The sequence below is a fragment of the Eleutherodactylus coqui genome, chromosome 9 (genome assembly GCF_035609145.1).
Source record: "Eleutherodactylus coqui strain aEleCoq1 chromosome 9, aEleCoq1.hap1, whole genome shotgun sequence".
NCBI lineage: Eukaryota > Metazoa > Chordata > Amphibia > Anura > Eleutherodactylidae > Eleutherodactylus > Eleutherodactylus coqui.
Window position 1 is genome coordinate 140,179,951 of NC_089845.1, and position 21,780 is coordinate 140,201,730.

At 45.1% G+C, this 21,780-nt stretch overlaps 1 protein-coding gene across 1 annotated transcript in view; it reads left to right on the forward strand.

Moving 5' to 3' along the window:
* Nucleotides 1-6,826, forward strand: part of CPA6 (carboxypeptidase A6) — a 176,221-nt gene extending 169,395 nt beyond the window's left edge. Inside the window, exon 12 of the mRNA XM_066578562.1 lies at nt 6,457-6,826. The gene's annotated coding sequence lies outside the window, so the exon portion shown is untranslated. The remainder of the gene's footprint in view (nt 1-6,456) is intronic.
* Nucleotides 6,827-21,780: the final 14,954 nt, after the last annotated feature.

Here is a 21,780-nt window from a genome sequence, read left to right on the forward strand (position 1 = left end):
AGAGCCCATTTATTTCAATGAGTTTGTTCACATGCACATAATTCCCGGGCGTTTCGCTCGCGCAAAAAAAACACAGCATGCTCTATTTTCCTCGCATTTGTGCAACCAATGTCCCCATAGAAGTCAACGGGGTGCACAACTGCGAACAAAATACACTTAGGGATGCAGGCAACACTGCCTAATTGTTCAGGGAAAAGAACACAACTGGAACTCATTAGACTAATTAGCCTTTTTTAATCAGCGCATCTTTGTTTGCCGCATGCAAATAAACATGCCTTGCGGAAGCAAAAATGAGAGTAAAATATGCCGATGTGCGCGCAAAAAAGCCTTGTTCACTCCGCAAATACACAGCGCTCAGAAGCCCGTAAATACAAGTGAAAGGGGACTTAGTACGTTGGGTTAATGGCTTTACCTTTTTTTTATTCAATAGGCTATTAATGTAATGTTTAGTGACCAATGTTCTTTTTAGGCTGGGTCCACACGGGGCGGATTCCTGACGGAAATCTCGCAGTTTGGCTGCAGCGAAAAAGCGCGAGATTTCCGCCGAGAGAACCGCTGCTTCAAAACCCGCAGCGGTTTTAAAGCGGCCCGGCCGCTCGCTCTACCGCTGCGGCCAGCGCTCCCATAGAGGAGAGCGCGGCCGCAGCGGAAGAAAAAAAATGAACATACTGCGGTCGGCAAATCTGCGCCGCAGCGCGGCTTCTGCTCGCTTAGCCGCAGCGGATTTGCCGTCTCGTGTGGACGAAATTTCTGAGAAATCTCGTCCACATGGCTGGCTAATCTCGGGATTAACGGCCGCATGCGGATTTGCCGCGGTGAAATTCTGGACAGTGTTTCCACGGCAAATCCGCCCCATGTGAACCCAGCCTTAGCATTTATATACACTTATTGTTTTTTCACAATATTACCTTAAAGTTTCTAAAAAGTACTAAAAATAAATCAAAAACACATTTTAAAATTTTAGTTAGGGTGGTTTCACATCTGCGCTGGGGATTCAGGTATCCTGTTCGATTTGGGGAGCAGGAAAGGGGAATCCCTGCGGCCAAACAACGCCGGGTAGACCCCATTGACTATAATGGGGTCCACCCACTTTCCGCCCAGCTGCCTGGCTTTTGGTATTTCCAGCCAGATCTGCGATAGAACCTTCAGCTAGAGGTTCCAACGCAGATGTGAAAAGGCCCCTAATCTGCCTGTAATTACATGGTGTTATCCTAGAACTGTATAAGTGTTCATCATTGTCTGCCTTTACGTTTGATATTTTGCATTTAGGGTAATTGGACCAGAACTATCACTATGGCAATGATTGGTTGGCAGACTTTATTATGTTATATATGCAGTACTGTGCAAAGGTTTTTGGCGGCTGTGGGAAAAACGCTGTGAAACCAGAATGTTTTCAAAAATAGAAGTGTTAATATATTATGTTTGTCAAATAACAAAATGCAAAGTGACTGAAGAAAAGAGAAATCTAAATCCCATAAATATTTGGTGTGACACTCTTTGCCTTTAAAACAGCATCAATTCTTCTAAGAGGTTGTTTCAAAGATCTTGAAGAACTAAGCACAGATCTTCTGTGGATGTAGCTTTCTCAAATCCTTCTGTTTCTTCATGTAATCTCAGAGACACTGGATGATTATGAGATCAGAGCTCTGTGAGGCGATATCAGCACTTCCAGGACTCCTTGTTCTTCTTTACGCTGAAGATAGTTTTTAGTGACATTGGCTGGATATTTGGGGACATTGTCCTGTTGCAGAATAAGTTTGGAGCTAAACAGATGCCTCCCTGATGGCATTACATGACAGATAATTATCTGCCACCATTGAGGACACCCTAATTCATGACCAGATCCTCAACTCCACTGGCTGAAATGCAGCCCCAAACTTAAAATGAAGCTCCACCGTGTTTCACTGTTATCCACACACCATCATTTTATTGCACCGCTCTCCAGCTTTTCCTTGAACAAGCTGCCTTTTGTTATAGCTAAATATTTCAACTATTGCCTTATCAGTCCAGAGCACTGACTGCCATTTTTCTGCACTCCAGTTCATTTGTTTATAAGCATAGATGAGTTGCTTAGTCTTGTTCCTATGTCAAAGCAATGGCTTTTCGGACATAGTGTTATGTCTGCAAAAGACGTGCTGACAAGCATCTGCAGATGTGCACAATAATTACCCACAGTGCGGCGGCCAAAACAAACTGCCAAAATAATAAATGGGAAGTCTTTCCCTAAATATGTAAGGAGCGAGGGAGAGGGCCCTTCCTGACACGGCAGCCAGATTGCGTCGATAGATGTGGGCCTGCACTCGTTCCTGGGACTTAAGTAACCCTACTTGGCCAAACTGATAAAGGACAAAACAAAATAAAACACAGCACTTAGCTTTAGTAGAATAAGCCGCAGCATAGAGCCGTCCGGAGTAAGGAGCAGTGGACACCACATTGTCCACGGGAGCCACTAACTGCCAGTTCAGAACATTTTTCGCCGATCACGACCAGAGCTAGAAAGCGTATTTTCGTTTGTTCCTACTTTGCAAGCTATCTTTTCAGCCATCGAATATGCGTTGGCGCGTATTTCGGTCGCATATGTTCCTTTTTTTTCGGGTTGCCGTTTTTACGCGCCGTAAAATCGCCCGTGCGAACGAATACATTGGAAACCAATGCCTCAGATGGTCACGTTTATACGATTGGGCGCAAAAACACGCTGTTTATGCGCTCGTGTGAACGCACCCTTAGTCAGACCTCATCTGGAATAGTGTGTCCAGTTCTGGGCACCCCACTTTAAAAAAGACATAGACAAACTGGAGCAATTTTAGAGAAGAGTTACCAGGATGGTGAGCGGTCTGCAAATCATGTCCTATGAAGAAAGGTTAAAAGATCTGGGAATGTTTAGCTTGCAAAAAAGAAGGCTGAGAGGAGACTTAATAGCTGTCTACAAATATCTGAAGGGCTGTCACAGTGCAGAGGGATCAGTCCTATTCTCATCTGCACAAGGAAAGACTAGAAGCAATAGGATGTAAATGAAAGGGGGCAGACACAGATTAGACATTAGACAGTGAGGGTGATCAGTGAGTGGAACACGTTACCACGGGAGGTGATGAGTTCTCCTTCAATAGAAGTCTTCAAACACAGGCTGGACAGACATCTGTATGGAATGACTTAGTGATTTCTGCACTGATCAGGGGGTTGGACCAGATGACATGGAGGTCCCTTCCAACTCTATCATTCTATGATTGAAGGTGTATAACCTGTGACATGAAACTGTCTTCCACAACCTTACCTTTTTAGCAGAGTTTGGCTGCTCCTCACCCACTTTTAAGCCTCGTACGTAGCTGTTTCTGCTTCAGTCAATAGCTGTGTTTCAATCCAAATATGAAAATGATAACCATTATCCCCCTGTTTGGTATAATTGGTTAATCATACATCTGACTACAAACCTACAAAATCCGACTTTGTGTAAGTGTACCTAAAAAGAATTGATGCAGTTTGGAAGGCAAAGGGTTGTGACAACAAATATTTATGTGACTTAGATCTCTCTTTTGTTCAGTCACTTTGCATTTTGTTAATTGACACAAATAAAATATTAATACCTCTATTTTTGAAAACATTCTTACTTTGCAGCATTTCCACACTTACCTAAAACATTTGCACAATACTATATATATATATATATATATATATATATAGTGGGAAGACAGCTCGGTAGAGTGCGGGTTTGTGGGGTGTGCGGCAGTCAGAGACAGAGACATGTTTAAAGTCCAAGCGCAGGCGTGACCTGTGTTTATTTCTAAGTACAATAAATCAAAAGAAATCCAGCCTTGGCTTCAGGCATGAAAACAATAGTCCAGCATTCAGTATAACAGACAGTCCCTGCCTGTACAGATCACTTGCTGCAGGTGCACCAAACAGCAGGGCTTTTACCTCCAGCAGGTATATCAAGCTGCCTGGGTCCAACAGCCATCCAGTCTCTCCCTGTGTCAGTGCACACTGCTACTTATAGACACCTCTTCCTGGTCCACCCTCAGCACCTGTGCTGATTAACCTTACACATAACCCGGAGTGGAGTAAATGGAATGGATGGCCCCACTACCAACCTGCCATCCATTCCAAAAATCCAGGCCCAAAGACTTTTAAAGAAGACATCTCCAGCAACTATTTTCTGGAGATTACATTGCAATCTTGGACTTTCATGTCTCAAACAGTGGGACATGCACTTCTACAGCCCCACGAGGCATAATAGCGGAACCTAGGGGCGACGTAGCGACCATCCACTATCACGCTCCTTAGTACCTCACAATATATATATATATATATATATATATATATATATATATATATATATATACATACACATTATTTCAACATATGCTTCAATGCTACAACAAACAGCAGCCCCAGTAAGTGGGTAAATCAGTCCTGTTATAGGGACAATTGTCACTTTTAGGGCTATGATGGCTCTGATTTAATCCCCGCAGATTTCTACTGCCACCTGCATCTTGACAACCACGTGATCAGTCACATGCCTACTTGAAATAATAGGGGCAGTGGCATTGCGGCTTCTATTACTTACATAGCACTCATTAAATGCTGTGTATGTGAAAACAAAGAAGACAGAAGCAACAAAAGCCTGTTTTGTCTTCCCACCTGGGCTGAGGTCTGTCTCCAGCAACCCAACAGTTGGTTGCTCAATCAAGCTGGCCTAAACCTGTGCCATAAATATGCATCAGTCAGCATTGAAGGGGTTGTTCAGGATTACAAAAACATGACTGCTTTTTTCTAAAAACACCACGTCTGTCAATGGGTTGTGTCTGATATTGTAGTTAATGTCCACTGAAGTGCATGGGACTGAGCTGCAATACCCAAACACAAACTGTGATGATGATTATCCATTCAGTTGCATCCAACCTTCATTCACTTTTTGGATCAACGTTCTCCTCGCATTCCTGTATTTCATGGCTTCTTTCAGTTCCGCGATTGTCATTTTCGTGGTGGCCCTGATTGTATCTAGCCATCTTGTTCTTTGTTGCCATGATCTTCTCTTTCCACTGACGTTGCCAAGCATCAATACTGTTTCCAGTGAGTTAGCGCACATCACGTGGCCAAAAACCTGTAGATAGCAAGAAGGTAGCTATGCATATTTTTCTAATTGTGGACAACCCCTTTAGGGATCAGGACCTACAGCAGGTGATCCTTAAGTGGTTAACAGCATTTTCTACAAATGGGCACACCCCATTAGAGTATGTTTACATGGGGCAGAAATGCTGCGGGATGTCTGTAGCAGAAATTCCGTGTCAAATTCCACAGCATTTTTGCATCCAAAACAGAGTCAAAATCTGTACTATTGACTTGAAATCAGCTGTGTACCTACATATATTTCTGGAGATACAGCAGTCCGCCCAACCCTGAAGTCTTCGGCTGTCAGCACTTTTTTACTGGGTCACCCGGCAGCCTGTAGTGAGCACAGTGTGGCTGGTCAGAAGATGCGGAAGTGACCAGCAGTGCTGAGCTCAGTATGAGCCACCGGATATCGGGTGAAGGAGTATGCTGACAGCCGAAGACTTTGGAGGTGAGCGCTGTATCTTTTGAAATGAGCTGTGGGTACGCAGCTGATTTTGAGTCAAAATATGCACCAAATTGTAGATTGTGACTGCAGAAATGCTGCAGAACTGGCCACGGAATTTCCGCTGGTGACATTTCACAGCATTTCCTCCCTGTGTAAATATACCCTTAATATTATAGGCTTATGTTTACTAAATAACATGACAACTTGTGCCAATAGTGGCAGATCTTCTTTAACCCTTTCTAATCCACTGTCTGACATCTTCAGACATGCTGATTGAAGGCTGTACAGCTCTGATGTCGGAAGACGTCCGGCAGGGTATTCTTACTGGATATTACTAGCCGCTCTGTTGTCGGGGGCCTCTCCAGCATTTCCCATACTGCAGTACTGGCTCTAGCCAGCAGATGGCGCCATTGTATAATGGCAGAAAGTGTAAACCCCCTAGGAAACCCTGAATCCAAAATTGGATTGCAAAGGACTAATACTAAAAATACCTTAAATTGGTTGTACCAGAATTACAAGTTATCCCACATCCACAGGATCTTGAGAACGGGGGTCCATATTCCCCTCTTCTTGTCACTGCGGGGATGCCTCCCCCAGCCACAGTGAATGGAGCGCTGGTCAAGCATGTGCAATCAGTGCTTCATTCATTTCAAAGAGACTGATTAAAATACCCAAGAACCTGCCCCTCGGCTATCTCTGAAAATGAACAGCTTGCATAGCTGTCGCACTATTCACTCTCCTCATCACTGTAGGAGGCGGTTTAGCGAACTGGACTGGGGAAATAGATAAGAGGAAATGGGAAAACCTGAGTATGAACAATACAAGAAAAACAAGTAAAATATTTTTTTGAAGGGCTATATTCCAAATGCCACTAATTTTGATATATGACACTTCCCATCTAGGGTAACTGGGTCACGATTGGCAATTACATTAACGTATTGAGTGCTACCGGTATGTACCAAAGACAAAAAACATAAAGCAGTCCAGCCCAACAAATCATAGTGCAGCGGGCATGATACAATCGTCTTCGGCTTGACCAAGGGCAGTGAAGAGAGGTGGCCTGCTAATGTCGGTGAAAGGGTTTCCCATCTTCCAGGAAATGTGGACTGAAATGGGCAGTTTTAGTACAGGCAAAACTTTCACATACCACAGCTGACGAAGTCCTAGAAGTTCACCAATGAAAGCTGTGGCAGTGTGCCTCCATCCGTACCAAAGTCACGTTCTCCCTGTGATTTTTTGATTATTGAATTATTAAAATTGATGATGATGGTTCATGATGTCTCTTTGCATTCTTTCAATAAAAATGATAATCGAAAAAAATGACACTAGTTCCAATTTTTATTCTGGATCACGTAGGAGAAAAGTAAACTTCCACTTAGAATGTATCGAATGGGTTCTGTAGGAAAAAGAGATTACGGTTTCGGATGAACAGAGCTCGTTCAACTTCAAATGTCCGACATGCTTTTGGTGCCATTTTAAAAACAAGATTCTTGCCTTTAACCCTTTCCAATCAAATTTCCCTGCCCCTCACACGCTCCCCAGCTCTTAATTATTTTTGGATGGCAAAGCGCGTTGTGGATTCCTGGGAATTACTCAACAAAAACACATAAAAATGACTCATCGTGATGGTTTTATTAGCAATTTTCTAAAATGTAAACGTGTATTATAAGTGTTTCTCATCAGGAAGATCATTTGTAATAATCCTGTAAATATATGTATATTGATATAACACACATTTATATAATAAGACTATTCAGCTCTACTGTCTCTAGTGATATATATTTATATCTGTAAGGGCTCGATCAGACGAGCGTTTTTTTTTTTTTGCACACCTATGCGCGTAAAAAAAAAGTGCTCCACGCATGTTAAAAATGCATGCGACTGTAGCTCCATGCCCATTGCTTTCAATAGGGCCAGCGCCAGCAACCCCTACTGTGGGTGCCAGATTAGATAGGAATAATGTACAGGCCCGGAGACCCTTTAAAGCAGTGTTTCTCAACTCCAGTCCTCAGAGACCCCCAACAGGTCATGTTTTCAAGATATCTCATAGTAAGAACACCTGTGGCAATGTCTGAGGCACTGACGTTGATTACATCACCTGTGCAATACTGAGGAAATCCTGAAAACTTGACCTGTTGGGGGTCCCTGAGGACCGGAGTTGAGAAACACTGCTTTAAAGGACCACATGTTTACATCATGTGCACCAAAAAGGTTCTAACTTTACTTAGGCAGGTCAAAGTTTATATAAGCTTTTCAAACACAGGAAGTTAGGTAATTCAGGTTGTGTGCTGATAGGCCATTCTCATAATGAGGTATTTGTGAGGTAGCTGTGAGATCATTCACCTGGGAGGAGCTTCCCTTGAGCATGCTCTATTCATTCTTGACTTGTTGTCCGAAGGAGATACTTCCTGTTTCTCTGCAGCCAGCCATTTCCTGTCCTTTTACGCAAAGACATTCCTGGATAAGTTTTCCACTGGTTAAAATTGGTTTGACCTGTTTTTGGACACAGTGCACTGTTCCTTCAATTCCTGTGGAGGTGTGTGTGTGTGTGTGTGTGTGTGGGGGGGGGGGGGTGATATTCCCTTCCCCCAGAGGTTTTGCTTAGAGACATAATATAGCAGCCCCATGTTAGAATCTTCACAGCTGATAAAAATACGGAAAATACGGACAAGATGGCGAACCTCTCAGCCATCTCCCACAAAAACATATGGAGAAGATTGTGATCCTCTGCCACAGCTGTAACAGCTATGGCAGGGGATTCCTTCGCAGCTGTGGCAGATGACTACGACGTTCTCCCATTGCTTTTAATGGCGCCAGGCTGCAGCTGTCGGGGCTCCGGCACGTCTTCTCGCTTGGTCCCCGACCCTGCTCTGAAGTACTTTCTGCTAGCCGAGGATTTAAAAATCCCCACCTCCAGATAGTGCTGGGTCTGATTGGCTGAGCGCTCGGTCAATCACAGGCAGCACTCAGTTATTCACTGAATGATAGCTGAGCGCTGCCTGTGATTGGTCACAGCGCTCAGCCAATCAGAGGCAGTGCTCAGCCATTCATTGAAAGTGCTTCAGAGCAGTGCCGGAGACCAAGCGAGAAGATGTATCGGAGCCCCAACAGTCCCAATGTGTGTGTATGTATATATATATATATATATATATATATATTTTTTTTTTTTTTTTTTTTTACTGCAACTAGGGATGATTTTTAGGGAGGGCTTATATTTCGAGCCTTTCACCGAAAATCATTGCGGGGGTTGTTTGCATCCAATTGCTTTCAATGGGGCGGCTGCATTGGCTGTGGCATGAGATTCTTTCATTTCCTCTGAGAATCCCATCATCACTGAACACCGTGACACTGCTGCCATAGTGTTCAGTGAGGAGGAGACTCCCTGTGGGGATATTTTATGCGCAGCACAGACCTTGCCGCTACATGCATGTCCTATCTTTTGCAGGTGCGAGTATTTTGTGCCTGTAAAAGACGGACATGTGAACACTCATAAGGAACCAATGGTTCAGATGCGCTTTTTTTCCACACACAGGCGCTCGCAAAAAAACGGTTGCCTGACTTCGTCCTAATACAGTGCCATACAGAGGCATCCTATAACTGGATACAATGTGCATAGCATATGTTTCTAACACTATGCAGAAAAGAGCTTTGACATCGGCGTTCTCTCCTGCAAAGTTTTAGAAACGTGTCGGACCTCACCCAAAATGAGAGCTATGCAGGGAAATCTCAATGTCAGATGATGTCTGGCATCGGATTGGAAAGGGTTAAAAAGGTATTGGAAGCTTGTTTGTAGCCTTGATACAATCAGAGCTGCAGTCTTTTGAGGTGGGACCGAGAATACTGAATTTACAGCTGTTACTTTTCAGTGTGTACAGAGCAGAGAGAGGAGAGGAGCAGGAAGCTGTGATTCTTCTGTCTTTCATCCGATCCCGGGTGAAAGGGTTTACCATGGACTTTTCTTCATATTCTCACCCAGTCCCCCTTTCCCATTCAATTAGAAAAATCAGAGAAAGCAGCCATACACTTACTGATATATTGATACAAGAGGTAAGTAGAAACAACACAGCCCTCAGCATGAAGACAGCTAGACTTCCAAATGGAGGAGTAATTTGCACAGGTGGACAGTCACTTGCACAACTTTCTTATATTAAGAGGGATGGCTGCTCTGGAAAAATCAGTTGTCTGCTGGGATCTTGAGAGTTGGAGAAGTGTAGACCAGCTGAACACCATGGTATTTCATGCAGCCAAGGAGTTGTCTGTGATGATAGAAACCCAAATATAACTAAATCAGAAGTTAGAGCAGCAGCCACAGTTTGTTTACCATGTGCTACGTCCAACCTGAACATAATAGTTGCGTCCTAAACGGACGAATATATACACACTTAGTATAAATGTGGATAACACAAAACTGTGAAAAGAAACATAAAAGGGAGTATATGGGAAACTAACCCTAACCCTCTGAACCCTACTAGTGGAACGCTCACCCTGATGAGGGTGACTCCACATCAGGAACCTGGGGCGACCCTGACTTTCCCTACATGGGGACTTGAAAAAGTGGCAAGTTTAGATTGCACTTACAAATATTAAACCACACGAGTACAAGGAATAAGTTGTCCAAACAACCCAGAAGTAAGTAAATAACCAACAGACTTATCTTAACAGGGATGCAGGTCCAGACACAAGCTGCCGACAAAACCAGAAACTCTTACATACTACGGGTATAATCAACATCCCCTATGAGAAGAGGAAGAGTCAGAATAATTGTACATGAACTAAGGCTAATTGGCTGGCCAGGATGCCCACCCTCCATCCAACCAATCAGTCCATATACCAGCAGAGAAGTGTCCCCATTAGCGTAAGACTATCCCTATCCTCAGTACCAGCTGGTGAGCTTTGACACTATGTTTCTTTTGCTTGATATTGGCAATTTTTTATTCAGTTGTGATGGCCATTTTTGCAGAAGTGGTAACAGGAAGCGCGTCCATATACTGATTATCACCCTTGAACTAGAGTCTTAGAAAATAATGAGTGATTGCTCTCAGTGAGAGAAACATATAGATATGATACCTTTTAATCGTTAACAAAAATACATGATGTTACAGCAAGCTTTCAGGAATATCTCGCCCCCTTCATCAGGCTAATGAATGAAACTACTACTGGATGGCACATAATTATAACATACAGATGCAGAGGGGAGAAGAACACATTCCTCTTGATCTAAATAAATGTTCACACACAGAAATTTGAGACTGTTTTGCACTCAAAACCTAAAACAACAGACAAACAGAGCCATACATCATAAATCAGTCCACTGAGCTCAGGACAGTTTTATGATGTGTGTTATTTCTCCTTCAACCTACACATGGAAGGAGATGCAGTACCACCTATTGGATGGCAACCTTATTACAAAACAAGTTCTGAATTTTTATGAAGTTTTAAAGAAAGGAAAAAATGTAATTAAAAAACAAATTATGATTGGCAAGAGGACATCCCTCTTGACCTCTTTCAGACCTTTCATACTTTCCACTTATGCAAGAATCCCAGGCTGAGGTTCATTCCATTCTTGAGGGTATCAAACATGACCATAAATTTGTACTCCAAAATTCTTCTATGATGCTGCGACTTGAAATTGCCCTTCAGTATGATAACTCTCATCTGCTCTATGCTGTGTCCCTGACCACAAAAATGTTTTGCCACAGGTAGTTCAGTCTTTCCCTCTGTAATTGAGTGGCGATGAGATCTCACCCTGGCCCTCAGTTTTTGTCCTGTTTTCCCAATATAAAGCCCCCAACAGGACATTCATTGCACCATATCAAGTACACAACATCGGACATGGAACATGTGAATGTCCCCGGGATCTTGTAGTCCTGTTGTGTGTTGGGGATCATATCCTGTCCGCAGTCAGTATATGTGAGCAGGTCTTGCAGCTCCTTACCTTACAGGGATAAGTTCCTTTTTGCGTGTCTGAGGGCAATGCACTCCTGATTATACAGTTCCTAAAATGTGAAGGTTGCCTATAACACAGAAGGGGAGAGTCCGGGAATATGGTTTTCAGATGGTCATCCTTGTGTAGGGTATGATGGAGTTTCTTTGCAGTCTTTCTTAGTACATTTAGCTGTGAATTGTAGGTCACTACTAGAGGCACACTCCCATTTTTTTCTTTCTCCATGTATTGGGATAGTTGATTTCTGGGTATCCTGGTGGCTCTGGTGATTTGGTCATCAACTGAGGTGGGATGGTAGCCCTGATTTAAACATGGCTTTTTGAGATTGTGTAAATGTTCCTTTCTGTCTGTTGGGTTAGAGCAGATCCGGTTGTATCTAATGGCCTAATAATGACAAACTCTCATCAGCTCACAGAGAAAGCATCAGACCCTTGTTTAGTCAGTTAGGCCGCCTGCAGACGAGCGGGTCGGATCCGGCGGCAAGAATTCTCGCCGCGAGGCCCGACTCGAGCGCCTGCAGAGACGAGCGCGTACTCACCCGCACCCAGCAGCCCTGGCTCTTTCATGTGCCGGCTGCCGGGCAGCCGGCGCATGCGCAGACCGGAGCCGGCGGCTGGGTGAGTGACGTTTCTGTGCGAGGTTCTGCGAGCCCCGCACAAAAATAGGACATGCCGCGGTTTGTTTGCCGCGGCTGTCTGCATAGGAGTGCGTATTGTAATGCACTCCTATGCAGGCTTTGAGCGGCGGAAATCCCGCGGGAAATCCCTCCGCGGGATTTCCACCCGTGTGCAGGCGGCCTAAATGTCTATTTTTCTGTAGGACTAATGGTTACATGACTTTGATTTGTTACTATGGCACAAATCAACTGAAACAGCTTTGCAGGGCCCAGAAAGTTTTTACTAGTTGTGTAGTTGGTTATTTATGCCTCTTCTGTACTGTATTTGTACGTTGCTCTACCTTTGAGGATCATTATGTGAAGTAGATAAAATAATACAGGACAATTACAATTCACAGATGTTCTTTCTCTTGCAGGCTTCCATGGTAACTGAACTGTGAATAATATCATCTAATATTGTAGTGCAAGTGACTATGAGTAATACCCTAAAGAGTGCATCCGAACTGTGAACGTACTGCATTTCTACATATTCTTCTACATATTTCAACTTACGATTTCTCACAAGAGACTTGAAGCAAAAGATTTAGAGCACTGCTGTTGTCTTTAGCAGAGTGAATGAAGTCCACCAGCTTTGCTAATGCCACTGCAATGCATTTTGCATAAATGGACAGGATTGGCAATAACGCTGATCCCAGCCATTTTTCTCCTTTGGGCTGATGGGTTGCCATTGCAGCCGGATGCCTAACAGTGGTCTAAAGGCCTGCCATGCCAGTCAAATGTGAAGTAAATGGAAATACTACACTGTAATGCAGAGATATTGCAGTGTATTATATCATCAATGAGAAAATCACACGTTCAAGTTCTCCTACTGGGACAAAGAATTAAAACAGAAAAATAGTTGAGACAAGAAAAGCTCTGAGCACAAAAACACAACACAATTTTTTGTTTTTATTTTTCGTAAAATAAAACAATTGGTATCACCACATCCGTAATGAACAAAATGCTGTATATTTTTAGATTCACATCCAAAAAAACTAAAGAGAGATAACAAAGTTATATGTACCCCAAACTGGTACCGATAACAATAGCCTGTCCTACAAAAAAAGGTCTTTGAATGCAGCACTAAACAAACTATTTTCCAAAATAAAGCGTCTTTGTTATGCAAAGTAGTAAAGCCTAAAAAAAATATTATCAATTGAATACAGAATATACACACTTCAAAAGGAAGCATATGTAAGAGCAGAGGCGGGTTTTCCAAATTTCTTGATAGCTTATAATTTATTAAAAATAAAAGATTTATGCCTTGCCACAGTTAGTACACGGTCAAGTATTTGCCAGCACACCTTTGTTTCTGTGGGTTCTATCCTGACTATCCAGGGTTAAACATCTCCTGTGTGTACTAGTCTAGGTTTATTAGTCCTGCAGCTTTCAGTGAGGTGTGGCTGGTGATTGACATTTCTGTCAGCCAATTGGCTTCTCCCTCTTCCATGTAAGATCCAGCTCTTCCTAGTCGGGAGTTGCCGATGATTTTCAGTGTTCCCTGAGCATCCCAGCCACCAGCTCTTTGTAATTGGAAGCACGCTTGTATCCCAAAAACCCTGAACAAACAAACACTCTTAAAACTATTCCACGCTGCCTTCTTGTCAGCCTGAAAAACATCATGGAACAGATTTTTCTTTAAAATGCTCACTAATCTGTGGGCCAACAAAGATACCCTTTCAACTTTACAAAAGGGACTTGTTATTTGTATAGCACCAACTTATTTTGCAGCACTTTCAGGTAATTTATTTATTACACTCTCCCCACCCCTCTCCCCCCCCCCCCTTTCCTCCAAGCTCTGTACTCTGTGGGAAGACAGCTCGGTAGAGTGCGGGTTTGCGGGGTGTATGGCAGTCAGAGATAGAGGCACATTTTAAAGTCCAAGTACAGGCGTGACCTGTGTTTATTTTTCAGTCCAATAAATCAAAGAAAATCCAGCCTTGGCTTCAGGCATAAAAACAATAGTTCAGCATTTAGTATAACAGACAGTCCCTGCCTGTACAGATCACTTGCTGCAGGTGCACAAACAACCAGTCTTTTTACCTTCAGTAGGTATAACAGACTGCCTGGGTCCAGCAGCCATCCAGTCTCCCTTGTGTCTGTGAAAACTGCCACTTTTATATAAGTCCTGGCACACCCTCAGCAACTGTGCTGATTAACCTTGCCCCTCAACCCGGAGTGGAGGAAGTGGAATGGATCGCCCCACTACCAACCTGCCATCCATTCCAAAAATCCAGGCCCAAAGACTTTTAAAGAAAACATCTCCAGCAACTACTTGGTGCAGATTACTGCTACGGTATACTACCCCTGATACGCCAGCCCGGGTGCCCTAGATCTCACCCACGACCCCTGTCCCTGCCTGTTTGCCTCCACTCCTGGCTAACCCCAGGTGGGTAACTGGGCGGCGGTCCCTACTCTCACTAGGGACTGAAAAGGGATGCTGGCGTACCTGGATGGGAAGGGTAGAATATCGACAGAAAAGGCAGATGTAAAAACCTGGCGGACAATAGCGAAGTATAGCAGAAAAGATGACAGAGGCAGGAGACCAACAGAGGCAGACTAGCTAGCACACTGAGGGAAACCAATAACTGGCAGTGATTGCAAGTCTCTGCCCGGCCTTTAAACAAAAGCCTCCGCCGATGGGTGGAGAGAGGGAGACAGCCAACTCCCAACAGAACATAATAAAAGGGATCTCGTGCACAGCAGCTACACTCACAGGTGCGCACGTGCACGGTGCCGTGTGCCACCAGCACCACACCGCCCATGCCGGCCAGGGACCCGCACCCCAGGTAGCCGGACTACAAGCCGGGGGGACGCGCCCCGACCCCACACATTGCCGCCCCGGGAGCACCAGCAACCTCCACATGGTAACATCAGCCCTATTTTCATCTGCACAAGGAGAGACTAGAAGTAATGGGATGAAACTGAAAGGGAGGAGACACAGATTGGATATTAGAAATAACTTTCTGACAATGAGGGTGATCAATGAGTGGAATAGGTTACCACGGGAGGTGGTGAGTTCTCCTTCAATGGAAGTATTCAAACAAAGGCGGAACAAATATCTGTCTGGGATGATTTAGTGAATCCTGCACTGAGCAGGGGGTTGGACCCGATGAGCCTGGAGGTCCCTTCCAACTCTACCATTCTATGATACATCTGCCAGAAACCTCTGCAGCCTCAGTTGTTATGGATACAGCAGTACTCAGCCTGGAAGTTTGTAGCTGGTTGTGAGACAGCTGTACACCTGCATTCACATGTTACAAAAACGCTGCAGAAAAAACGCAGCGGAAGTGTTTACAATTAGGATATGTTTACACGTAGTGGAAATGCTGAGTAAGTTGCAGTGAAAAACTCCATACCAAATCCCGTAGAATTTCCGCATCCAAAAGAGAGTCAAAATTTGCATCGTTGATGCGAATTTCAATTTGAAATCAACTGTTTCCACAGCTGATTTCAGAAGATAGAGGGATCCCCCTCACCTCCAAAGTCTTTGTGCTGTCTGTGCTTTTTTCACCGGGCACCCGGAGGCCTCTAGTGAGTGAGGTGCCGCTGGCCACTTCCACATTAGCTGACCAGTGGCGCTGCGCTTAATACAGGCCGCGCGGCACCCGCTGAAGGAACCGCAGCGAGCGCATAGACTTTGTAGGTGAGGGGGAGCGCAGTACCTTCTGAATCAGCTGTGGAAGTGCAGCTGATTTTTAGTCAACATTCACAGCTATGGTGCGGATTTTGATTTCTTGTCTTTTGCAGAAATGCTGTGGATTTTGCAGCTGAATTTGCCACTGCAGAAAATCTGCAGCATTTCCACTATGTGTTAATACATCCTGAAAGCAAGTGGAATTAACCCTTTGCAATCCAATTTTGGATTCAGGGTTTCCTAGGGGGCTTTCTCTTTCTGCCATTTTACAATGACGCTATCTGCTGGCTAGCGCCAGTACTGCAGTATGTGACATGCCTGAGAGGCCCCCCGACAATAGAGCGGCCAGTAATATACAGTAAGAATACCCTGCCAGACGTCTTCCGACATCGGAGCTGTACAGCTTTCAATCAGAATGTCTGAAGACGTCAGACAGTGGATTGGAAAGTTTTAAAGCAATCCTGTTCACATGTAGAGGAAAGAAACCCTGCAGATTTTTTGTAGTAACTGGCCCCGACAATGGATGTAACTGTTGATGTCCTGTAAATAGGCTTCTACATGTCTCTTTTTGGTATGTCAGTGGTTCAGATGTCATGGCGCCAGAGCTCCGGAACATTGCTCAGGTGCCACAGTCGTATATTGATTGCAGGGCACTATAGTAAATGGGCCCTGACTGATGGGCGCTATGGAATGCATAGAGTTACTCCTTCTCCTCTATCTCCAGCTTCCTTAGCTGGCCAGATTGGTATGGTCTGCTGGCTGGCCAATAGTAGTGATCCAGAGGGGTGTGTGATGCCTATGGCCCTTCCTACAATATTATATGCTTGGTCTGTGGCCATGTTCCTCCTCTTTCCCCATTAGCTTGGGTCCCGGAGGCATGACCCCATGTTATCCAGTGGAAGCATGTCAAAAAAGCTGCATTGGAAGGGGAGGGCGGGCTGAGTTGCTTTTTCACGGTGCTCAGTTGACTTCTTCCTGCACCGAGTGTTTCAGTGGATGCAAGTGACCACAGCCAGGTTTCTAACTGTAGCACCCATGTCTCCTCTGCCTCTTTCGGCCATGCTACCAGTGCCATTTTTTGGTAGACACAAGGTTGCTGGTGTTGTAGTAGACGTTACGGATATTCAAGCGAGTAGTTCTGGCTCCCAGGAGGAGCTTTCACCCCTATGAGCTGTGCGTCAAGCTGTAATGGTGGATCCTCCTGTAACTCCCATTCCTGAGGCCACCTCTCCTAGTACCCAGAGCCACTTAGCTTTAGTATGCTGGCATTCTCCTGCCCCTACCTTTACCCATTTACCTATATGTTTGTGACAGCAGCTTTGCCAGTTTACATTCCTCTAGTTTGCACTGTTCAGGGTGGCAAGGCAGGTACCGCATATCTGTTGTTGCAGGAGGAGTACAAGTCATTCATCACAGCACTCCCGGTCCTCTAGGCATCAGCGTGGCTCCAGGTACTCTACATAGCAGTTCCCTTCCTCATCCTCCGAATCTTCAGGTGCCTCTTATAGAATTAGGCTGGTTGGTCAGAACATTGTAGTAAGAGGTGGGAGACTAGCATCTCTTCCAGGGCCAGGAGCCTAATGTCTTCCCACATGCAAAGCAGTGGTGTGATCCAAGGTTCCTTTTGCAACACCCTTAGTTTCTAAGGAATGTTCTTTGTCAAGTCAGGAACCTGGAACAATACCTCTGCAGCGCCACCTATTGGATGGTAGCATTCCTGCAAATCAATGTCCGATCTTTTACACAGGTCTATGTAACAATGACTGGGAATTAAAAACCAAGCCAGAATCCATACACAGACAGCTGTTTTGGGGTGCTTGCCCATCATCAGTGTGCAGTAGGTTTCTGGCTTGGCTAGTGAGAGGAATATGAAGTGAGTCGGGAGGGATATCATCACTCCTTAAGGAGTGCACCTAGGTGAGTGAGCAGGCTTATAAGGCCCTTCATGCTCCTCTGGGAAATATATGCAAATAAGGAAGACGGAACAATACCTCTGCAACACCACCTATTGGATATTAGCATTCCTCTTATATATCAAATGGTGGGTCGGATTGGTGGAAGCATGTAGAGGAATTCCAGAGACGTTTGACTGTGTGCCCAGAGATGGGTTGGGGGTGAAGGATATGGGTATCTGTTTACATCTAATGGTATCTCAGAAGTTGCCCTTTCGGTTCGTGGCTACTTGTCCTGGATCTCCTGAGTGAGGGACCAGTGGCTATTCAATAACCTGGGGCTTGCTGGCTGTTCATAGCAGGGCATTGCTATTTTTTCGGTGCCTAAGTGTTCCATATGTGATGGCCCCCATTCAGCAGGCAGATGCTCCCCAACCCCTTTGCAGTTGCCGAGCACGCCTGACTCCAAAGCTGAACAAAAGTACTCCACTGAGTAATGCTAGACAGTTACCCCAATAAGGAAGCTACTGACCAACTCCACTTCAACTTTACTTACGGTTTCCTCATCCATTTTCATTTCAGCTATAAGCCCTATTTGCAGCGAACTGTCAGTCAGCCATTAACGATCCGGGGGTTTTACAAGTGAAGATTCAAAAGAAGGTTGAGTAAGGTAGGATGGTTGGGCCTTTTGCTTCCCCTCCAGTTTCCAACCTGCGTGTATCTGCCCTTGAATGAGCCTGGCAAGTTTTGCTTGATCCACCACCTGTCCTACTCCAAGGGGAGATCTGACTTGAAACCACCCTTCAATATTAAAACTCTCATATCTCCTATGTCACTTGACAGAAACTGCCCTTACAAGGGTATCCAATGACCTACTGACAGCCAAATCGAGGGGCGATTACTGCCTACTGATCCCTCCTCGACCTTTCCGCAGCATTTGACACTGTTGACCACAAACTCCTCCTCAGTATGCTCCGCTCCATCAGCCTAAAGAATAGTAAAATGAAAAAGTTCCTGCGCTCCTTTTGGATCCAATTTCACCAGGGAATGGAGTTACCAATGCATAGATAGATTTAGAAATCCTCCTTTATTCCGTATCAAAGTGCAACGCGTTTCATCGCATATAGCGACTTTCTCAAGCACAGTATTAAAATCACACACACATTTAACATATATACACACACACACATGTAATCATATCTCCTTGTGTCAATTACCTTATTGCTCCTCCTTCCTCCTAACATGCAGGTCCGTCCGCTCTTGTGCCGGCGTCCTGATTCGGCCTAAAGGACACTGCTCTCTCCTGGTTCTCTTCCTACCTATCTGACCGCTCTTTCAGCGTCTCCTTTGCTGGCTCTACCTCCCCTCCTCTTCCTCTTGCTGTTGGGGTCCCCGGCCCTCTCCTTTTCTCTATCTACACAGCCCCTATTGGACAAACCAGGAGATTTGGCCTCCAATACCACCTGTATGATGACGACAACCAGCTATACACCTCTTCCCGTGACATCTCTGCACCTTTCCTCCAAAACATCACCGACTGTCTTTCCGCTGTCTCTAACACCATGTCCTCCTCTCTCTACCTAAAACTAAACCTCTCTAAAACTGACTTACTGGTATTTCCACCCTCCACTAACCGACCTCATCCTGACATCTCTATCTCAGTGTGTTTCGCCACCATAACTCCTAGACAACATGCCCGCTGCCTTGGGGTCATATTTGACTCCGATCTCTCCCTTACCCCCTACATCCAATATCTCGCCTGAACATGTCAGCTGCACCTCAAGAACATCGCAAGAATCCGCTCTTTTCTCACTGTGGACACGTTAAAAACGCTTACTGTTGCCCTCATCCACTCTCGGCTCGATTATTCCAACTCGTTGCTGATTGGCCTCCCCTGCACCAGACTCTACCCCCTCCAATCCATCCTGAATGCAGCAGCCAGGCTCATCTTCCTGTCCAGCCGCTACACGGACACCTCTGCCCTGTGCCTATCACTGCACTGGCTCCCCGTTAAATACAGAATTTAATTTAAACTCGCTACCTTCACCCACAAAGCCCTTCACAGCGCAGCGCCCCCCTATATTGCCTCCCTCATCTCACCCAGCCCGGGCTCTCCGCTCTGCAAACGAAACCAAACTGAGCGCCCCTTTAATTCAAACTTCTCATTCCCGCCTCGAAGACTTCTCCAGAGCAGCACCGATCCTCTGGAACGCACTACCAAAGGCTACCCAAGCAATCCAGGACTCGCAGAACTTCAGGCGTGCTCTAAAAACGCACCTCTTCAGGGAGGCATACCGCATTCCCTAAACAAACCCCTCTGTACTCCGCCTGATAACATGCTCCCTGAACAACTGACTGCAATCCCTGCTAGCCATCATAAACCGCTCCTGCAGTCATACCGTTTCTGCCTTCACACGGCCAAATGTCTGACCATTGTCTAGGTGTATAGAATCCCTCTCTCTCCACCTCGCCATACCGTGCACATCTCTGCCATACCGCGCACATCTCCAGCCCGCCATACCGTGCACATCTCCAGCCCCTTTACCTTCTGTATTACCCACTATCTGTAGTATGTAAGCTCGTTGGAGCAGGACCCTCACCCCTATTGTTTCCATCAATTGATTACTATGTAACCGTGGTTCTGTAATGTTTGTCTTTCTGTATTCCCCGTCTATGTAAGCGCTGCAGAATATGTTGGCGCTATACAAATAAAGATTATTATTATTAAGTGCAAGTGCATAGATATACAAATGATGGAAAAGTATTGCAAATCTTGGCAATAAACATCTCTTTCAATAAACTCCTAAAAAGTATAATAATATGATTATTTGTCAACCATGGACATATCAGAAGCATACAGGGAATCACCCTTCGATGCAGAAACACCCCGGCACACGTTTCAACCTCTTTGTCAAGGGGTCTTTGTCAAGAATGTGCCATGTTGCGGGCCTTTCCGCCTTATTTGTGTCCCAGGCACCCTGCCATACCACCCTGGCAATTATCTCTGAACACACAATAATCAGAAAAAAAACTGGCAACCTCTCCCCATCGAAGTGCATCATAGTTAAAGGGGTGGTCCATTTTTTTTTCATTTTTAAGCCTTAATTCCCCTCTGCTCAAAATTATCTATCAATATACTTGCTATGCATCGGAGAGCCTTTTTGTTGCTATAGAGCCACGATATTTGACCCATGATGTTACCGTGTCTTCTGGTTCTGTGGCATCCAGGGTTGCCACCTTTGTCACAAAAAAAATACCGTCCATGGTAAAAAAAAAGGGGCATGGCTTGGGTGTGGCTTATCACAGCATTTTTTCCCTCCCTTATGTCTCAGATCCCGTCCAGCGCGTTTGAGCGCATGTGCGGGATCCCATCCAGCATGTTCTCATGAGTAGATGACGTTTAGTGTAAATCACACGTCATCTACTCGCGAAAACACTCTGCAGATGCTCGCATCGCCTACAATCTAGACATATATAATTATATACATTAGATACCCAGGTTACCCCAGCATGGTCCATATCACTATATACAGGAGATATACCTCCCGTGTGTATAGTGATGCTGTTGTAAGGTAGATATGTCCTGTATGTAAATATATCTACAGCTGATATAACGTATACCACCTAAACATACAAGATTACATGCAGTACATGGTGCATACCTCGTACTGCATGTACTGCTCCTCCTTGGGTCCCGACACTGTCACTGCAGGGCCGGCCGGACATCCATCCTGACCCTCACACATCGCACAACTCGACTACATTCATCCTGATCCCCACACATCACATACACAGCTCCGCTACATCCATCCTGATCCCCAGACCTCATACATACAACCCTGCTATATCCATCCTAATCCCCACACATCACACACGCAGCTCCACTACATCCATCCTGATCCACAGACACCACACACACAGCTCTGCTACAGCCATCCTGACCCCCACACACATCACACACATACAACTCCGCTACATCCATCCTGATCCCCAGACATCACACACACAGCTCTGCTACATCCATCCTTATCCCCAGACATCACACACACAGCTCCGCTACATCCATCCTTATCCCCAGACATCACACACACAGCTCCG